A 21,952-nucleotide genomic window follows, 5' to 3' on the forward strand; every position below is an offset into this window, starting at 1 on the left:
TTCAACATTGCACTCACTGCCTTTCTCAACTCAGCATAGGTTGGCTGGTACTGGGAAGGAGTTTCCATAGAACTTTCTCCCTGCTCCTCCCCAGGAGGCACAGAAGGTAAAGTGTCACCCTTCTGCTTAGGCACCACCTGTCTCTTGACTTGCTTATAATTCTCTTTCCCAGCAAGCCCTCTCTTCTTGTACAACTCATACATTTCCCTGGTCTCAATACCATCTATTTCTTCCCGTGGCACACCATCTTTCAATGGTGTCAACAACATGTCCTTTCTAGACACACAGGCATCTCTGCTATCTTTTATCCTGCCCTCTGTTCTTTTCTCACTGCACCCCTCCCTCTCATGAGGCTTGTCTTCAGTTTTGTCCCATTCCCCCAGATCATATGGCACTTACCACTTCATCGGTGGGTTTGCAAGTCATCCCTACTAGCAAAGTCATGATGACACTGTTGTATGAGGGAGGGGCAGTTCTGACAACCATATGTCTGGTTGATACCGATAGTGGCACTACACCCATGTGTCCCGGCTCATCAACATGGATTGCCTCCTTCATTGCATGTTCCCTAATCTTTTGAATATGCCATATCTTCTCTTCAAAGGACCAATCAGTAGTAATCGGGTACTTTCTATTACATCCCTGCGCAATAATGACACCTGTGGGGCTTGCCCATTGGCATCAGGCCCTGGCCCAGCTCGCAATACTTCCTGAACATTAGTATCATTTGATAAAGGTAGGAAGTACAGTGAATCAGTAGAATCCACTAACTAACCTGCCTCACCCCATCATATAACCTCAGCATCCAAGCAAGTAACGGCTCACCAGACATTTGTCTCAATCTATTCATTATTTCACCCACTTCTTGCTGAGTGAAATCCTCAAGTGTGGTTAAATCAACTATGCCCCCCGCTGGATTATGCGGATGAGGCCCGGGCCGGCTCTGTGTCTAGTCACCGGATTCACAGTCACCTTTTTCCCATATTGTTTAATTATAAGTTCTGTCTTCATTTCAGTGACAGCAGATGTAGTACTCAAAGAGGAATGCCATATATCTGCATCTCAACAATCCAAGTCCCAGTTTATATCAGCATTTGCAATGACAGTTGCTACCATGCGTTTATCTGTTCTAGCTCTACGCTTCCTATCTCGGAATTGGGCCACTCTAATTGCTGCATTTTACTTCCTCCTGTAAGTATTGTATTGTATTGTACTGTATTTGGTTATTTATATAGCGCTCTTTCCCCACTTGTATACCTCTGATGTACCTTACGATAACCTTCAAATACAATCCAACCTTCTTCTCCTCCCAGCAGCAGACTCACCCCCTTTAATCACTGGGACTTTTTGTAAACAAGCAATCACATCAAGCTGTGTGCTAGTCAAATATTCTCCACATTGCTCATCCAAAACCAGAGCTACACGCGAATCCTGCAACTACAGCAGCATACAGGGAAGAATTCCAACCAGAAATTAGCAATTCACAAGAGTCCCTGCCAGCAGGACACGTTTTATCTCTTTTACTAAAGAAGGAATGCATATTGCCACAAAACTACACACTAATTTAAGTACAGTGAATACTGCGGTCGCTTTAAAAAGCTAAAATAAACAGTTGAGCACTGCTGCGATCAGCACACACAGCAAACACTTTCAGTTATAAAACCAAAGCCAAAAGAAAACTAACAAATGAAACCTTTTAAAACATCATAAATCAAAGTAAATGGAAATGAAGTCTCGTGCTCCAAAGCACAAAAACTACAGATAGAAATGAACAGCTCAAGGCCACAGATCGTGTCACCAATTGTTTTGCCTTCCTGTTTTCTCAGTAATTTAAAGATATTTTTTTAACTTATGGGGTTCCCCTGTGCACCGTGCACTTAAAAAAAGGCTGGAAGGCAATGTGCTTTATCTTGGAACACAAGGAATTCATCCACACTTCATGTACATTTTGAAATAGACCTGTCTCAGGTCTCTTTATTATCGCAATACATCGCATTTCTCTAACATTCTTCATCTCAGCCAAGCCTTCAATGGGAATCACCAGGGTAGGAGAGAGAATCCATCGCCAGTGGGAGCAAGCTAACAGAAACACGTCTGCTTCAGTCAACCCAGCAAGAGTTCAAAGTAAGAAGAAGTGAAGTGCTCTTTCCCTGTCTGTGTGATGTCTTTCACTCCAAATTTAGTCCAGTATTTTTCCCAAGATGTTTACCATCAATAGAACCCCACAGCTGCACGGCCGTTGCAGCTACCATACTCCACTGAATTTGTAAATAATCTCTGGATTCTTATGAGAAGCCAACAGACCTTACTCTCGGATACTAAAATAATGCAAAACAAGTTTAAGATGAACACATAAACTCAGTGGGCCTCATTACGAGTCTGGCGGTAGCCGTGCTGGTAAATCCGGCAGGCAGCCGCTGGACCCGTAGTGAATTACCAGCACCGGAATTGCCAGAATTACCGGGGCATTACAGCCCTGGTGGTCGGGTAAATCTGGCACCAGCAATTCTGTAAATACCCATTCCCGTGGAGTCCCATACGACTCCACGGGAATGGGGGCCGCGGAAACACTGGCACCATGTCGTAATGGTGCTGGTGTTCCTGTGCATCTCTGCGTGCAGGTGCCGTTCCGCGTGCCAGGTCAGACCTGGTGGGCGGGACGGCACCCACCCGCAGAACACATAGTTTGCCGGTCCGGAAAATGGTGCAAGTCCTGTTCTACCGGCACCGTTAATTCCGGACCAGAAAACTTGTAATGAGGCCCAGTGTCTTTCTGTGGCTCCAGCAAATGCACCGTGTGCTCAGAAGTTAATTTCTATTTAAGCTTGCAGTCAAATCTTCATATCTGTTCACAGAATGCATTTCACTTAGACTCCATCTTGGAATCAATAGTTAGGTTTTTTGCACTACACCTTCCCCAGGAAGGCAGCTCTTCCAGCTTCAAAACCACAGTCAATTTGAATCTCTCAGCTTTCAATAATTATTCCATCTCAACTTTCTAATCAATCCTTCAGGTTTTCCCATAGTTCACATAGATTGCTTCTTTCTTCAATCACGTCAACACTTATTAAACAAAACAGCTTCTGTATCTTGACTTTCCTTGGTTCTTCCCAAGTAGGGTTTACTAGGTCTAGGCGCAGTTGTCGGACCACACTGCCCACCCATCACAGGTCACGCAACCGATAACCCCTGGTACTTTGTTATCCTCTTGGCTTTCCTTTGGACTACCTTGCCCACACAGGCTTTCTCTCTGAACCTGTGTTATTAGCCACATTCAATTCTGTTTCTCCTTGGCAGTCACTTGACCATGCCACAGTGCAACTTTCACAAAACTCAGTTTGTGGTGTTTATTCCTTTTCACCACTTGCTTTCATATTGTCCATTGGCACTTCTCATTTGCTTTTCACTTAGTTCATAAGTGCTCCTTACTGGCTTTCACTTTATTCATATTTTCCATCAATGCTTATTGCTTGTTTTCACTGTGTTCATAAATGCACATCACTTTCTTTTCACTCGTGCAGTATTTCATATACTTTGTATATCTTTTCTCTAGTTCGGTATTCAATAATACTTGTTGCATTTCAAAAGTATTTTGCAACTTGTTCAATATTCAATATTCATCCATTCAGTCTCCAAACCCATTCATTATAAGTTTCTGTTCTATTGGCATTTCCATCTGCCCAATTCCAGCCCCTAGAGCATCCTGGTATGAGTGTTCCCTTACCTTCACTCACCAATGTCCGGCTGCTCCTCCGGGCTTCTTTGGTCTTGTCTCCGGCTCCCCTTGTGCTTGTCGGGAGCTCCGGCGAGCAGCGCTCACCTCCTTCAAACCTTGCTGCAGTGGTCTGCAGCACACTGGAGTCTTCTGTTTCCCACAGCTCAGACTGTGGACACATGGCACAGGGGACTGCAGGGGTCTCAACCCTCTTGTGGCCCACTCAGGCCCTGGCGTCTCTCTCACCCGTCTGCAATGTTCGGCGTCCTTTTCACCGGCCCCTCTCCAGCCTGCTCCATGTTGGGTTGATGCATCCTTCTACCCAGGCAGGTTTCTCCCTCGCTACTGCCTGTCTCTCCTTTTGTGCACCTATAGCCTCTCAATTGGTTGCAGGTGCAAGTCAGTTGCCTGACCATAGTTAATTCTATTAATGGGACATGTCTGGCCATTGTAATGGTACTTCATAGTCCTCTTCCTCGTCTCAGTACCAAAGTGATGTGAATGACTGGAAGTGTGCATAACTCCCAGTGGCCTCTTCCTCGTCCCAGTCTTAAAAGAGTATGAATCTGGGACAGCTGGTGTGTGTGAAAGAGGGAAAGACTGACAAACACCTATGAAGGTAGGGGGAGGGTAGGATTCATTCTGACAAGGGAAAGGGGGATACCATGCGTCACCTGAAGACATCCTCTTCCCTTTCACCAAGGACCCTTCACCCGGGTGACCCTCCCTCGCATATCCACCCGCAGGTGGGGATCCAGGAACAATGGCCGTTCCCTGGCCACCTGAGAGGAAGATCCAAGGGGGGTAGATGGGAGGACACCCTCAGGTTCCTCACAACTATTATATTGATTTATTTATGTATTTTTTGGTTGCTTGTATACCACCTATACCAAATGAACAAGTGTTTCAAAGCGCTTCAAGGCAGGGAGGGAACAGAGGAAAAATGCAATAGAGTAAATAATGAACATTCTTACAAGGCCTTGCGCCATTCAGTATGTACAAGTGCAAAGCGTTAGAAGGTACATCATATATCACAAAGTGAACACTGACATACAAATAACAAACTATGCTAGGGGCCCAATGACTTATCAGATAGGTAAGTGCAAATAATACAAATGTGGGAAGCGGGAGAGAGGGAAGGAACAGACTAAACAGTAAACTATTGCAAGGGCCTGGATGCCATTCGTATAGGAAGAGCTAGTAACAAAAACAAGCAGGGGAAGGAGACGGGAGTGTTGGGGGGAGTGGAAGGGACGGACAGAGCAGGATACAGAAGCAGAGACAAGAGATGAACAGTAGGAGAGCAGAAAGGGGGAGGAGTGAAGTAATCAAACCATGATTTGATTGTCCAGGGAGCACACAATATGCAGAAGATGGAGGTTGCAGTGATGTACTCACACCATAAAAACGTGAAATGTATTCATTCAAGGAGAGAGAGAGGAAGGAGGAAGGAGAACATTACAGTTACAAAGTTATTAGGAGCACCCAGAGGGACGGGTGCAGCAAATCTGGTGGTATGGGTCAGCGTCAGTTAAACATACACTTTTTTTGTTTCCTGAAGGGCCAGTAGTGAGGCTCAGCACTTACGTTGGGGGGGGGGGGTTGTTCCAGAGGCCAGAAGCTGTGACCAGGAATCTGGAGCCTCCTGCTCTGCTGCGTTTATAGCACGGGTAGCCAGTAGGTTGCAGTAGGGCGATCTTGTCTCATTTTCTTTCGTGCATGCTGTTCTAATACAAGTCTCAGGGATCCATCCCATATATAGGGTGCTGGGATACTTCCCGAGAATACTCGTACACTTTAAGGAGTTATTCAAATTTGAGGACAGGCTCGCATACGCCATTTAAGGCAGTTAGAAGTACAAATACATTGATGGCCTTGAAAACGACCTATGTGGTCGAAACACGTGTCGGCTATGGTTACTAATACAAAGAAGAATCTGATTCAAGAATTCATGAGTGGACTATTTCTTTGAAATCTCATTACTATTATTGGATATTTGCACATCCATTCAGAATACTAGTACCAAGCGCAGTGATAGTCCATCAACCACTTTCTGGGCGATCTTGTGGGTCTGGAAGACTTGTCTTGGCAATCCTTTGAGAGAAGTAGATAGGTGCGGTGTTGGTAAGACAACATTGTGTTATGGATACAATGTTGAAGTTGATCCTATCTTTGACGGGTACGGGTAGCCAGAGTGCCGCTTTTCTGTGGACTGAGACATGATCTTGTTTCGATAGACCCAGAGCAGCTTGGAGAGCGTTGTTCTTGATGGATTGGAGTTTCAGGAGGTTATGTTCTGAGGTCCCGGCAAGAGAGAGTTACAATAGTCCAGCCATGAGCTGATTAGCACTCTGGCAATGGTCAAGCGGCAGTGATTAGTAGCTTGGTAGTGTGGGCAGTCGAGGATGCAATTGCGTTGACTTGGGGTGTCATGCTGAGCTTGCGTCCAGGTATATGCCAAGTGTTTTGCCCGAAGTAGAGACATGGATAAGGCAGGCATCAATGCTGAATAAGCAGAACATAGAGTTAAGTTTGGCAAGGCGTGAGTGGGGGCCTACAATCAGAATTTCTGTTTTTTCAGCGATTAAGCAAAGTTGGTGTGAGGCCATCCATCTGTGAACAGTGTCATAAATGGAGTTGATGTATCTGAAGTCCTGGTCGTAGAGTCCTGAGGGGGGATAAGGATCTGGGTGGCATCAGCATAGTTAGTGTAGGATATTGTTATTATTATTATTATTATTATTATTATTATTATTATTATTATTATTATTATTATTAATAATAATATTATTATTTAATTCTTATAGAGCTCCACATGCCCATGGGCCTCAGGCCGCACAGACTACATTGAACATGAACAAGACCGACAGTAGGGGGGTCAATGTAGGGGAGAGGGGAGAGCTGCAGGTAATGACTCTTCAGCCTGGCTTGAGGTTGAACAGTTGAGACTTGACCAGTTTGAGCCTACTGTTCTTATAGCCAGAGGGAGACCTTTCCAAGCTTTTTGTGCCTGAGTGTCAAAACTTGTGCCGCCATATCTGACCAACTTGATCCTTGGTTGAGCCATTTTAAAATTGTCCTGGTAATCCATTGAGCCACCAGACCAGAACAGCAAGCCTTGTCCTTTAATCTTGCCACCAGTCAGGGGTGATCGACCAGATCAAAGGCCTCTAAGAGATCCAGCAGAATCAGCAGAGCATGGTGTCCTTTGTCCACTATGCTGGTTAAGGTGGATTTTAGATCCAGCATAGCAGTTTCGGTTCCATGCCTGGCTCTGAAACCCAATTGGCGAGTTCCCAGGATGCTGTTTTCTTCAATGAAGTCCAGGAGCTATATATATGCCACTCTATCCATGGCTTTAAGGAAAAAGGGCAGGTTTGTAATGGGCTGGTAATTTTTTGCTACATGCTGGGTCCAGGTTGCTCTTTTTAAGGAGCGGTGTAATCCATGCCTCCTTGAGAGAATGTGGGACCCTGCCTTCGCTAAAGGAGAGGTTGACCAGTTTAGTGATCCAGAGGACCAGTAGTTCGAGTGAGCCTTTAAGAATGTTAGCAGGACAACTATCTCCCAAGAAGGAAGTGAATTTGATGTCTTGGACAATCCTATGGATTTCAGACTCGGTACACTGCTTGAAGTTGAAGGTTGCATTTTTAGTCTGGGGGTTGTTTCCACTAGGGGGCAGGTATGAGGCCATCATGTGTGCAGCAAGGTTCCCTTGTAGGTCCTGAATGGCCTGTTTATGCCCTGTGAGCTTTTAGGAAAATGTGCCACCAGAAATGTGTTGTTTATTGTCTTTCTCTCAAATTCTGTGAGGATTGTAAAGAGTTCACTTGAACTTGAGCAATCATTAGATACCCTTGAGTGAAGGTTGGCTGTTTTGGCTTGCATGGTAGCTGTTTTGAATGTTTTCACTGCCTGCTTGTAGAGACTGAGGGATTGAGAGCAAGGGTTCTTGCGCCAGTCCCTTTTCATGGATCTTCCTGTGCGCCTAAGTAGAATAATATATATATATATATATATATATTATTTTTTTTACATTTGTAGAGCGCACTGCAGCCCATAGACATTGAGGTGCTATTACATGAAGGTGTACACAAGCAAGATTATGTATACATAGAAAACAAAGGTACTTAGTTACAGAGAGAGAAAACGTTCGTCTGCCTGCAGAGATCATGGCAGGAAGGTTAGACAAACAGCCTGGTTTTTAAGGCTTTGCGGAAGGCTAAGTGAGAGTCAATACCCCTGAGGTGCATGGGTAGGGCATTCCAGTGTGAGGCTGCTAGAGCTGGGAAGCTCAAACCGCCCGCACGTACTCTGCAGGTCTTGGGTGTAGAAATCAGGTTGGTGTAGGCAGATCTAGAGGGCCTGGCAGAGGTGGGTCGTGAAATTCTCTGGGCAAGGTAAGGGGGAACAAGTTCATGGAGGCATTTATGGGTGAGGGAGAGTATTTTAAGGATGATCCTCTGTCTAATGGGCAGCCAGTGGACCTGCCTTCTAAGGTCAGAAATGTGGTCTTTCCTGGAGAAACCTGTGGCGGCCCTGAGGGCGTTGTTCTGGGCAAGTTGGAGCTTGGCGATATTTTTGCCGGAGGTTCCACCAAGGAGCGCATTGCAGTAGTCCAACCTGGATCCTATCATGGCCCTGGCAATAGTGAGGCCATTTTGAGAGGATATGAAGGGTCTTGCTGCGTAGATGAGTTTGGAGTAGTATGCAGAAGAAGAGGCTATCGCATTAACATGCCTGTCCATGGTGAGATTAGGGTCAAGGTAGACTCCCAGAGTATTGACTGTTTGGGATACCGCAATCGGTATGTTGTCGATGGTAAAGGAGGAGTATTGTTTGTCGAGGTTGCCTGGAATTGTTGATGACCCAATAAGTAGAAGCTCGGTCTTCTCGCTATTAAAGCATAGCCAGTTGTCTGCCATCCAAGCTTGGATAGTGGCGTAGATGGATTGGAGGGTGTTCTTGTCCAACTCATAGTCACCTGAGAACGGGATGAGCGCTTGGGTGTTATCCGCATAGTTGGTGTATGAGATGCCCATGGCATCGAGGAGATTGAAGAGAGGCCGAGTGAATAGGTTGTAGAGGGTGGGCGCTATGCAGGAGCCCTGGGGCACCCCACATTTGATGTGACTGGGAGAGGCGCATGCTGAGTCTGAGAAAACTTGCATGGCCCTTTCCTGTAGGAAGGAGGTGATCCATGCGCATGCTTTCGGGGAGAAGTTAGCTGCTATAGAGAGATGGTGGCAGAGTGTGTTGTGATTGACGAGGTCGAATGCCGGTGATAGATCAAGGAGGAGCAGGAGCACGGGTTTGCCAGCATCATGAATGTCGTACATTTGACTTTTTAGGTCTAGTAAAGCCGTTTCAGTCCCATGTCGAGGTCTGAAACCAGACTGCCGAAGGCCCAGAAGGCGGTGCTCTTCGAGGAATTTTTGGACATGCTGGTAGGCCGCTTTGTCCAGAATTTTCAGTAGAAAGGGGACGGTGGTGATGGGCCTGTAGTTCCCTGGTACTGATGGGTCAAGTGAGGGTTTTTTGAGGAGCGGACGAACCCAAGCTTCTTTAAGATCAGACAGAACATGGCCAGAGTGAAAGGAGGCATTTATGAAGGTTGTGAGGAAGGGGGCAAGGGTAGGGCCGCAGTCTTTGACTAGATGTGCAGGGTAGATGTCACCTTTACAGTTTGATGGTTTGATGGTTTTTAGGAGTGTGATGACCTCAGATTCGGTGATGTCCTTGAAGTCGAATGGCGGGCAGGAGTGAGTGCTGGTCTCTTTGTTTGTGTTAATATTCTGGTTGGCAATTAGGAGGGTCAGAGCTTTTTGGTGCGCCTGAATTTTGGTTTGCAAGGTGTTTAGTTTATTAAACATGGCTGATTGGATGTCATTGCACCATTTTTCATCTTTCAAGATGGTGGATGGTGGGGTGGACGGAGTTTCAAGTTCCCTGAAGATGGTGAAGATTTCTTTGGTACTAGATTTAGCGTTGGCAATCCTATTGTTGAAGGAGTTAGCTTTGGCAAGGATAATAGCTGATTTGTAGTCCTTAGAGATAGTCTTAAAGGTGGATTTGGTAGCGTCATTAGGTTTATTTCTCCAGGCTGACAGGGCAGCTCGCTTCTTGGAACAAACGAACGAAGCTCAAGAAGCTCTTGGGAGAACCATGCATTGATATGCTTGGCTTTCTTAGATTTTCTGAGAGTGAGAGGGGCGATAGCATCAACTGCATTAGTGATTGCCAGTTTGAAATTGTTGGCAAGGGTGTCAGGGTCTTTTGAGAAGGGGGCTTGGAGAGCCGGAACCTCAAGGAAGGGTGTGATCCTTTCTACAGTTAGTAGGTGGGAGCTTCTGGCGAGAGCTGCGGGAAGAGGGATGGTAGGTTTAGGGGGCCCCTTAGATGTGTCCAGGTCAAATTGGATGTGGTGGTGGTCTGTCCACAAGCCAGGAGAGTTTCTGGTGATTAGCACTGGGCAGTAGTGGTGGGCAACCCAGTCTAAAGAACAACCTTTGAAGTGGGTAGGATTCGAGATGGTTTGTGCGAATCCGACAGTGGAGAGGGCTTTATTTAGAGTGGTCGCGTGGGCGTCATTAGTTGTTGTACCATGTGTTCCTATGGTTTTCAGTTTTGATCCTTTTAACTCTTACTGGAGTTAGAGTCTCTATGGCAGAACCAACACTGGACGACAAGTGAATCACCATATCAGTGGAGCTTGTGAAGGTATCAATAGGAAGTAGCCTGGCTGCCAGCAGTGCAGACAGTTTTGTTCTGGTGTAAAAAATGTTAACTTTCTGCAATGTCCAGAGAGTCAAGAAGGTCGAAGAAAAGGGGTTTGGTGTAAATGTTGTATAAAGTAGGGGGGTCACAGGAGGCCTTGAGGGACACAGCAGGAGACTTGGGTGGGGTGAGCTGCAGTGCTTCCGGCATATACTCAGGCTATTCTGTCTGCGAGGAACAAAGCCACTTAGGTGATGGCTTCAGGAGAGAAGTTGGCAGCAGAAATTAGATGGTGGCAGAGGGTTTGGTGATTGACCAGGTCAAAAGCTGCGGATAGGTGAAGGAGAAGGGGGGGCAAGATTTCCCTAGACACAAATGTCGTCAAGTTTATTTTTCAGGTCAAGAAGTGCGCATTCCATGCTATGACCTGGTCTGAGGCCCGACTGACATGGGCTAATGATGTTCTTTTGTTCCAGGTAGGCTTGTATTTAAATGTATGCCGCATGATCAAGAATTTTTAGGAGAAATGGGATGGTGGTGATGGGCCTGTAGTTGGTTGGGATGGTGGGGTCAAGTGTGGATTTCTTGATCAAAAGGGAGATCCATGCTTCTTTGAGGTGAGGTGGGATGGAGCAGCTAGAGAAAGATGTGTTAACAAATACTGTGATGATAGGGGAAAGGGCTGATGTACAGTCCTTCACAATCGATGCAGGACAGGCATCATCCTAACAGCGTGAGGGTTTCAGACCGACAATGAGGTTGGTGATATTCAATTCTGTGACAGATTTGAAGCGGAAAGCTTTGTCTGGAGCTGGAGAAAGCAGCCCCGGGTGGGAGTGGTAGACTTGGAAAGGATGATAGCTTGTTTATTCTCAATTTTAGATTGGAGAGTGAGGATTTTATTGGTGAGTATGCTTTGAATGTTCTGGCATCAAGAGCTATCTTTGGTGTATGTGGTGGATGGAAGGACTGGGGTTTCGAACTCCCGTAGGATGGAGAAGAGTTCACAAGATTGGGATTTGGCATTAGAAATGCTTGTTAAAAGTGAAGTTGCTTTGGCGCTGAGTGTGGCCTGCTTATATTCCTTCAAAAAGTTAAGGAAGCATATTTTGCTGGTAGCTGACGGAGCACTGTGCAGAGAGGTTTCGAGAGCACACTTCTTTTCTCTTATAGCCTGAAGACTTGTGGTGAATCAGGGGTTCAAGATGTCAGGGTGGATTTGGGGAGGGAGGTGTCAGCTAGGAGGACAGGGAGAATCTTGTCTTTGCTGAGATTATGTGAGTATCTAGATATGGTCGCGGAGAGCAGGAGTGTTCGATGAGTAGGCATTGGAGGATGGTAACATAAAGGTGATGGTACGGTGGTCAGACCAGAGGTTAGGGGAGATAGCTACATTGGTTAAGCTCGGTTAAGTTCTGTAAGCTAGTCTAGTGGCCTACCACGATGGTGTGTGGCGCTGGCTATCTGCTGAGTGAGACCCAGAGCAGTGATTGAGTTGGTAAGCATGGTGGCTTCCTTGTCAGATGAGTCATTCAAGGAAAGGTTTAGGTCACCTAGGACGATGACTTTGGAAGTAGATTTGAGACTGGTAGTAAGGAGTTGCGTTAGGTCATTGACAAAAGACATAGGTACATCAGTTGGCCGGTAAATTACATGAAAAGTAATGGTTGTAGTAGGTGAGAGTGCAAGCTTAGCAGTGAGGAGTTCACAGGCGGTTAGGGTGGTGAGCGTGATGGTCTTAAAAGTCAAGGAGTCTTTGTGGATGATGGTGCCTCCTCCCCCTTTAGTTTCAGGGCAGTCGCAACGGAGTATGTTGTAGTTGGGGGGAAGGACAATAGTCCGGGCTGGGCCTGCTGCTGGTTGGAGCCACGTTTTAGTCACTGCAAGAATATCTACTTTAAGGTTTGTAATGAGGTCTCTGACATCGTGAGCATGTGCAGTAATGGAGCGGGCATTGATGAGGGCACATGAGATAGGCACAGCAGTGCTATTGGGTCCACGCTTCTTAAGGGAGTGGGAAGACGGTGAGTGGGTGGTGTGCTGAGAGGGGGTAGTACATGATCCAAGGTTTGAGAGGCAGAGGTTTGAAGGGGGTGGGAGGATATTCAGAAGGGAAGGGGTTGTAGTATGGAACGACAGCCTACATTTTCTTGCAAGGTTTCAGCAAGGCTATGTGAGCCAAACTGTGGCAGGTCTGAACATGGGCTGCTGGATGAGGCAGGCGGCAGCTAGGGTGGCTGAGGAGAGTCTGGGCATGGACTGCTGGTTAGGGCAGGTGGCAGCTTGGGCAGCTGAGGAGGGCCTGGCCGTGGGCTGCTGGTTAGGGCAGGCGGCAGCTAGAAGGCTGAGGAGGGCCTGTGTGAGGGCTGCTGGTTAGGGCAGGCAGCAGCTAGGATGGCTGAGGAGGGCCTGAGTGAAGGATGCTGGTTAGGATGGACAGCAGTTAGGGTGGCTGAGGAGGGTCTGAGCGTGGGCTGCTGGTTGATTCTAAGGGACATTGTTGTAGGCTGTGGTTGAGATGTAATGGGATTTTTGGGGTGGGTGGAGGACTGTGCAGTACCCGGCCAGGGGAGGGCACTGGGTAGGTAGGGGAGGTATCCGAGCACTTTAGGCATAGGTGTGCTTGGTGGGGCAGGCTTGGCTGGGGGGCCTGGAGGCTGAGGTGTCTTAATACCTGCAGTTCGGTGGGGCAGCAAAGATCGTCATTGGCGGATGGTGGCTGGCCGATGGCAGGTGGAGTTGGGGGGAGGGAAAGGATTAAGAGTTGGAAGAAAAGGTGTAGGTGGAGGCAGAATGGCCGGACCAGACCTGAGGTTGGAGTAGTAAGAGGAGGTCAAGGCTGACAGTGTGGAGTCATTATACTGCAGGGCGTCAGGTGAGGAAAAGGCAGAGCTAGCCATTACGTCATGTGGGCAGGATAATGGAGGTGCAGGCTCATGAGCCAGCTTACCTTCAGAGCGTGGAGGTGATTCCTGATGTGGGAGAAACCCAGGAGAACATGCAGTATTGAAGGCTGCTTTGGGGGGGTCAGTGGTAGGGCCTATGCCGTACACGTTCGGACAGGGCCAGACCGGATAATAACCTGACCGTCCCCGGGAGGGTGCGCTAGAGGGGCAGCCTACATGGCGGGCTGCCTCTCTTGTGCCCCACACTGGGGTGGGTCAACCTCTACTCTTTCCACCTTTGGAGGTGGAAAGGATGTCTCCGAGGGCCCGAACATCCGGTCTTAGGCGCTTGGAGGGTGCAGTTAGGGTGGCTGAGGAGGGTCTGAGCGTGGGCTGCTGGTTGATTCTAAGGGACATTGTTGTAGGCTGTGGTTGAGATGTAATGGGATTTTTGGGGTGGGTGGAGGACTGTGCAGTACCCGGCCAGGGGAGGGCACTGGGTAGGTAGGGGAGGTATCCGAGCACTTTAGGCATAGGTGTGCTTGGTGGGGCAGGCTTGGCTGGGGGGCCTGGAGGCTGAGGTGTCTTAATACCTGCAGTTCGGTGGGGCAGCAAAGATCGTCATTGGCGGATGGTGGCTGGCCGATGGCAGGTGGAGTTGGGGGGAGGGAAAGGATTAAGAGTTGGAAGAAAAGGTGTAGGTGGAGGCAGAATGGCCGGACCAGACCTGAGGTTGGAGTAGTAAGAGGAGGTCAAGGCTGACAGTGTGACGTCATTATACTGCAGGGCGTCAGTTGAGGAAAAGGCAGAGCTAGCCATTACGTCATGTGGGCAGGATAATGGAGGGGCAGGCTCATGAGCCAGCTTACCTTCAGAGTGTGGAGGTGATTCCTGATGTGGGAGAAACCCAGGAGAACATGCAGTATTGAAGGCTGCTTTGGGGGGGGGTCAGTGGTAGGGCCTATGCCGTACACGTTCGGACAGGGCCAGACCGGATAATAACCTGACCGTCCCCCGGAGGGTGCGCTAGAGGGGCAGCCTACATAGCGGCCTGCCTCTCTTGGGCCCCACACTGGGGTGGGTCAACCTCTACTCTTTCCACCTTTGGAGGTGGAAAGGATGTCTCCGAGGGCCCGAACATCCGGTTTTAGGCGCTTGGAGGGTGCTTATAAGGCGGGGGCTGCAATAGTGCAGTCTCTTTTTTTTGGCAGTCCACCCGCTTGTACGAGGGAAGAGTTCAAGGAATCGGGTCGGGTTCCACTAGAGGTTCGAGATTTCAGATTAGCGTTCGTAGGGTAAATATGATTTAAGCGGAGCAGACCCACCGCTGGGTGCACGGCATCCCCATGCCTTATTTGAAGCACGATTGCATGCGTTGAAAGCGAGGGAGTTCTTTGGCTTGCCCGGATTGTGCCACGGCGACCAATGTCAGCCTCCAAGCTATTATGTTTTAAGGAGGATTGCAATCATATACATGACAACTTTATGGACCGCGTGTGTTTCTTTGCACGCAGTATTGCATTTCAAAAGTAAGCATGTGATCGTACATTTCAAGTATATCTTTTTGGTGCGGCCGCCGAGCAGTTGATGAGATCAAGTATGAACCTAAGTGTAAACGTTCTTTGTATTGTGGATCAAATATATTCATTTGTTGCGCCCGCCAAACCATTGCTAATAACATGTTTCGAATTTAAGTATGCGGTCTAAGCACAAAGGATGCGGCCGCCTAGTCGCTGAGATTAGTATGAAGTTAACTCAATTATATCAAAACTGTGCACGAGAACCATGTGGTGTGCGTGTGTTTCTTGGGGCACGCTATTGCATTTCAAAAATGATCATTTGGTATGTCCGCCGTGCCGTTGTTAGTATCATGTTATGAACCTTAGTATTTAAAAGTCCTTCCTTATGTTGTACATGCCCCAAGAATGCGGACGCCGAGTCCCAGTGGAATATTAAATATTTGATTGCATTGTTCCTAAACCGTTAAGAGTAATTCTTGAGTATTATGCGGGGTGGGATTCACTTTCAATTCGCCCGCCGAGACCTTGGGATTCTCCATTATGTATTGCGGCACAAATGTTATGTGAAATGAATGTTATTTATCCTGAAATGTTGTGTAGGCTGACATGCTTTTCTGTTTTACAATCGTTCTTGGGATTTGAGACAGGTTTCAAGGGTGGTGCAGCTTAGGTGCCAGGGTTTCTTTTTTAAGGTCCCTGTTCTGTTGTTTTGTTTGGAGTTTGTTGGGCGGTTTTTCATTTAACCCACATGGAGTGCGCCCAATTTGTGGATGACTGTGTGGAGGGTCACTTGACTGCCCCAGCAAGATTTTGTTATGGCCCGGAAGCGGTCTGCCAGTCCGTGACAGTTGGTATTCGCACCGTAAGGTTTTTAATATCAAGCGTGCTGGTTAGGTGGTCTCCCTATGGTAGGATAGAGAGTTGCATTGTACAGGCCACAGCCGCCATTTTAGGAACATCAAGGTCATGCAGGAATTGTCCTGGGTGACCCCGGCAGGGACTGAACCTATTTTGATTTATTTGTGGGAGGTTTTTGCATTTATTAGCTTTTGCACTACAGTCCACAACACAAGCATTCAGACGAGTTAAGTGACTCGACTTCGGTACTTGTGACCTGAGTTCAGAGCCTGGTATAAGAAGCATGGGCACATGGGAAATAAGATTAAATCACTTCTTCAGATTCGTGGAGAGAGAGGAATGGATTCTCTCAGAAAATGTCTGGAATAATATGATCTCAGGCCAGAATACAGCCATAACAATAGCAGTGGTTCAGGCACTGCTGAGGTGTGGCCAAATAAATGACTGACAGGTATCCAGCAAACATAATGACCCCAGTGGTGACAAAGCTGTAAAGACCGGAAGGCGGGTCTGTACTTCTGCTCTCTATATGGCAGAGGAGAGGCACAGAGGACCCCAGCCAAGATTCTCTGTTATTGGTACATGGTCAGGCAATCAAGGTCTAGCTTCTCAGGAGGTGATGCAGGCTGGTTCTTAAGTACAGTGTAGTCCCCAACCACCCACAAAGGAATGTCTGCATGCTGTATTAGTTAAAACACAGTCTTTATATAATTAATATTCAAGGTTATGTACAATATCACAATAACTCACTTTGTACTTGGGTAACTATAATGGCAAATATACAGTTCTACATGGTACCACAATTACTATTAGATCTCTTTAAAGTGCATCAACTGTACGGTTAAATGTCACACAAATCAGTTCATAAAGGAAACCAACAATACATATAAGAGGAAAATAGTTAGAACAATTCGCAGAATACTGGCCCTGGTACCTAGACACAGTTCTGTGTGGAGATCCCCCCACCTGGGCAACCTGTAGAATAAAGATATATCACAAGCCCAGTCCATATATTGTTCACAAGAGACTTTCCAATAGTTCTGCAACCCCAAAGTACCTGGCGTTGTAGCATTACTCGTCTGGGAATCAACGACCCTTCTTGAGTGCCCTCCCTTTAAAGCAGGAGTCACGGGTCATCGAAACATCCAACGGAGAACAGGGTGAGCTACGACGGTGAAGTGGCAGCTTCTTTCCTAGCGGTGCTCATCGCCGGGGAAGCGTAAACGTCCTGCAAGGAGGAGGCATGCAGAGCACCTCGGTGTTGATAGTTCAGGACCGCAAAGAGTTTGAATAACTCTGGCCCAGCAAGGGCATCGAGTCGTCGGCATCTCTGGGGTCTTTGGGTGGCGGAAAACCCACCGGCGGATGCTCCTCAGCACATCGACGGCCTGGCCTTCTCCGGCAGGATAAGGCAGGTGGCGGTGCGGACGAGTGCGTCCGTGAATCAAAAGTTCTTAGGCAACGGGAGCACGGCGTCTCCGGTCGGCGATGGCGGTTGTCAACAGTGGAGGACAACGGTCCGGGTGCTTCTCTTTGGGATTCCGCGGCAGTCCCTGTCTCTGGTCGGCAGCCTGTCATAGGTCTGTATACCAGGGAGCTTTGGCAAAGATCAGCTGGTGCACGATGGTCCCTCGTAGCTCGGGAAGAGGGCGCCTTACCAGGTCCTCTCTGGGTCAGTCCTTGGAGACACAGCAGCTTTCAGATTTATGAAGAAGGGCGACAGCGATTCTTCTCTTCCACCAGGGCTTCAAGGTCAAGCTTCAGTTTCACTCCAGTTACTCTTCGTAGTTTGGACTTCAGCTTCTGAACACAAATTCTAGAAGTGAGAGGCCCCCAGATATACTAGTTGATCTCCCATTCATTCTGCTGGGTCACCCTCAGGCAACCAATCGGTCAGAAGGGCATTCATGCAGGCTGGCCAGCAGCCAATCAGGTGCATAGTGCATTTAGGCCATTCACTTCTCTCCAGACACTCACAAGAAGGTATGTGTATTGGGACAAATACCCAGCCATTCAAGACTCCACACTGCATTCATACCAGTTTTGGGCCGGGCTGTCTCAGTCATTGCGTCAAACACCAGAAATTAGACATCCACAACAAGAAGTGCATATTCGTCACATACTCCATTCACCCAGGTCCCACCCACAGGTTGTACCCACAACATACAGTCACTGGGAAGGCTCCAGTCAGTCTGGCCTGGACTTCACAACAACACCATATATGGAACTTCCGCCCAACAGCCGGTCAGGGGGAAAGAAACAGAGTATTGGGCTTCCCAGGACTTTGGGGAAACAAGGTAACAGGGAATAGAAAGCAAGAGGCCACAGGAGCCATCTTGTTTCCTATCAGGAATCAACTGATTCCAATGCCAGGGCCTCGGTATCCCAAAATGGAGGATACTCAGAACACCTGTCAGATTCAGCATGGAACTGCCAACAGCCCATACCCTGCTCTGTGGGCCACACACGGGTGCCCAAATACATACACTATGGGCACAGGGTTGTACCCTCACCCATGGGTGCCATAAGGGTATCCAATGGGCCTGTACACCAAACCAAAGGAGAGAGCTGCACCGTCAGGATTCCTACATGTACCCCTGCGCGGAAAACACGACAGAACACATGATAAAAAGCAGTAAAGGACAAGGATACAGAGGCCCTGTCTCTCCGAGGCATTTCCAGCATCACAGTCGCCCCCCCCCCCAGCCTGAGGTTAGGGTGCCTAATCTCCCACGAGATAGACACCCTCATCCAGATGGTCAACATACCTTCTGGAAAGGCCATCTGCATTATTCAGACTCTTCCCTGGTCTATGCTCTATGGTGAAGTCTAGCCCTTGTAGGCTAATGGACCACCTGAGCAGTTTTCGGTTCTCACCCTTCATCTGCATAAGCCACTTCAGGGACTTATAATCTGTTTGGACCTTGAAGGTAGACCCCGTAAGGTGGGGCCTAAACTGCCCAAGGCTCCAAACTATGCTAAAGCATTCCTTTTCAACAGTAGCCCACCTAAGTTATCTACCCTTGAGTTGTCTACTGATGAATATGATAGGATCTTCCCTCCCTTTGTCATCTAACTGGGACAAGACAGCTCCAATTCCAGTGTTGCAGGCGTCAGTTTGAACAATAAAGGGCTTGCTGTAATCGGGGGCACACAACACAGGTGCCCTACACAAACTTTCTTTCAAGCCACCAAAGGCCCTCTGACAGTCTTCAGTCCAATTAACCTTCCTAGGCTGTTTGGGTGAAGTCAGAGCTCTTAGGGGTGCAGCGATGGTTCCATAGTCTGCATTGAAATTGCGATAATACCCAGTGAGGCCCAAAAAGGTTCTCACCTGGGTTTGAGTAGTGGGAGTCTCCCAGTCCTGTACATCCTGTACTTTACTGGGGAGAGGTTGGATTTGCCCCCCTCTGTTAGGGGGAATTCTCATTCTATGGCTAATTTCCCTTACCTAGTGAGTCTTTCAGCAGCTTTGCTGGATTTCTGGAGTTTATTTTTTCCACTTCAGTAGCCCCACACTTTTGTGTGTTACCCAGCACCTTCAGTGCAGTGACACAGGGTTGTTCTTAGACTTTCCACCGACTCCATTTTCTGGGGCTGACTACTGTCCCCCAGAAAAGGGTAAAGTTGCCATTAACTTTACATAGTCACTTTAACCACAGGTCCAGTACCCCCATCTTATATGGAGCATTGGAATGGACTAATTCTTAGCCCTTTTTATCTGTGCCTCTTGGAGCATTGTTTCGCTCCCTTAACATTAAGACTTGGCTGGTGGCAGTGGTACCTACCCTAATTTTCCTACCGCGTTTATATTACATAACGGGGTAACGTCTTGGGCTATTTTAGTAGCCCCAAACTTTAAACCCGCTAGCCAAAATACTTTTTATTTCGGTTCAGGTTGGTTTTAATCGCCATTTCTTTTTGTTAACATCCTTCTTGGGTCTTGCTTTGCGCGGCAAACCAGGTTTGCCTCCTTTGTTCGCCGACCTTTGGCGGGCTTCTGACCAGAAGCCTTCCTTTGGCGTCTGGGTGCCTAGGTGGGCTGAATGTGAGGGAGTGGTGTAGTCACCCCCTGCCCAGGGTCTCCTTGGAGACCCAAGTCGCACTTTGTGTTGATTTGCTGATGTAGTTGTCCGGGCTGGACAACCCCCCTGCTGAGTAATTGATAGCCAGGCTATGTGAATGGGGGATTTTGGCATAAAAGGCATGACTCTTGGACTAGAAGGCAGAGTCGCCACTGGAACTGCAAGGAACCGAAGAGAAGCGGAGAAGAAGACGGCTGCTGCAACCCCGAGTCCCGGTGAAGCCCAGCTGCAGTCCTGAGCTATCTACCCTTCAATGACAAGAGAAGATCCAGTCCGGAGTCTTCTTCCATTGAGCCTGGTGGGATCAACCAGCTCATCTGTTCGTCAGTCAGAGAATCCTCTCCTGGGTCTAAATCACTGCTGTGCTGTAGTGGTCCGGATAGCCATAAGAAGAGCCGTCTCCTGATTTAAAGGAGCGCACCTTTTCTTCATCGTTGTCTTTTTCGCTGCTGCTGGCCTCATCCCTGGGTAGTGCAGATCGCTCCAGACATCCTCCTTCTTGTCCCCACGACTGAAGCCGCAGGAACCGTGAGTCTGCAGGAACTACCAGGAACTGCCGTGGCACCCGCTTTCCTCCAACGGAATAAGATACTGTGCACAATTGGTCAGTCTCTCCGTCTTACCATCTGGAATCGGGGTGAACCCTTTTCCTCCACAGATTTGTTCTTTCTTCCTTCCCTCTTACAACTTTTCCTTTGACCTGACAATATCTAAGTACTCTTGGCATCTCGAATCTTGAACTGGTCAACGTGTGATCCTCGGCAACAGAGCATCTGCTCCATAGACACTGGCGCAGGCCTATTGACTTTTATCTGTATCTTTGAACAAATCCTCTGATCCTATTGCCTTGACAAAAGTATTGCCTGTGATTTTATCCACTTTGCCCTTGTACAAAGTGTGTTTTAACTTCGTGAGCATTTCTATCCACGGGTACTCGTTAGTCTCGCAACACCGGTCTGTCAAATCCTAATGTACTTACCTTGAATTTGCTGGAACAAGTGGAATTGGTTGTGTGTGTGTATTTTACTTGTGGCTTCAAATTTATGGAAGTGAAGTGTTTTGCAAACAGATGGTTTAAAATAAATGTACTTCAATTTTTAACTTGAAACCTTGAGTCAGTGTTTTCTTGAGTCACAGTAATTGTGGTCCTTTGTGTAATCTCTACTACTGCTCATTTACTCTTGAGATAAGTCTGACTGCTCCGCTACTGCTACCACTTTAACAGTGTAGTACAGGCTTGTACCAAAGGTGAACTTGTATTACCACTTGTAGTCTTAATTGTGTGGTGTGGTCCCTAAGGGCACTGCACAGGATTCTGCCTAACACCCTCCTACCTCATGACCAAGATATGTGACTTTCCCCTGAGCTATCTGGCACTTGGTGGCATTGATAGTGAGGTTAGCCCTTTTCAAGGCCTGCAACACCTTATCCAGATGTGTCAATTGCTCTTCCCAGGTGGAACTGTAGACTGCAATGTCGTCTAAGTAAGCCACACAAAAGGCTTCCAGCCCACTGAGCGCATGATTGACCAATCTCTGGAAGGTGGCAGGGACATTCTTCAACCCAAAAGGCATGACCCTAAACTGGTAGAGTCCCTCAGGTGTTGAGAATGCCGTCTTTTGCTTGGCATGGTCCGTCAGAGCTATTTGCCAATAGCCTGAGGTAAGGTCAAAGGTGCTCACAAATTTGGCAGCACCTATGGTGTCCACGAGCTCCTCAGCCCGGGGCAATGGGTGCGCGTCAGTTTTTGTGATGGCATTGACTCCTCTGTAGTCCTCATAGAACCTCCAATCCTTGGTACCTGCCTGGGAACTTGCCTTGGGGACAAGGACCACTGGACTGGACCACGGACTGGTTGAGGGTTCAGTAACAGTCAGATCCAACATCTTGGCGACCTCAGCCTTGATGTGGTTCTTAACTGTATCTGACATACAGTAGCACCTGCTTTTGACAGGCACACTGTCACCAGTGTCAATTTCGTGCCTACACCACAGTGTAAGGCCTGGAGTCAGTGAAAATAGAGAGGCATACTGCCGGAGCAAAGCCCTGCAGGCCCTCTGCTGCTCTGTCGTCAGATCGGGAGAGAGATGTACTCCCTCCACTGAGCCATCCTGAGGGTTGCTATGCAGCAAATCAGGAAGGGGCTCACTCTCATCCTCTTCTTGCTCTGAA

Source organism: Ambystoma mexicanum, chromosome 8, assembly GCF_040938575.1.
Source record: "Ambystoma mexicanum isolate Mex_15411 chromosome 8, UKY_AmexF1_1, whole genome shotgun sequence".
Taxonomy (NCBI): Eukaryota; Metazoa; Chordata; class Amphibia; order Caudata; family Ambystomatidae; genus Ambystoma; species Ambystoma mexicanum.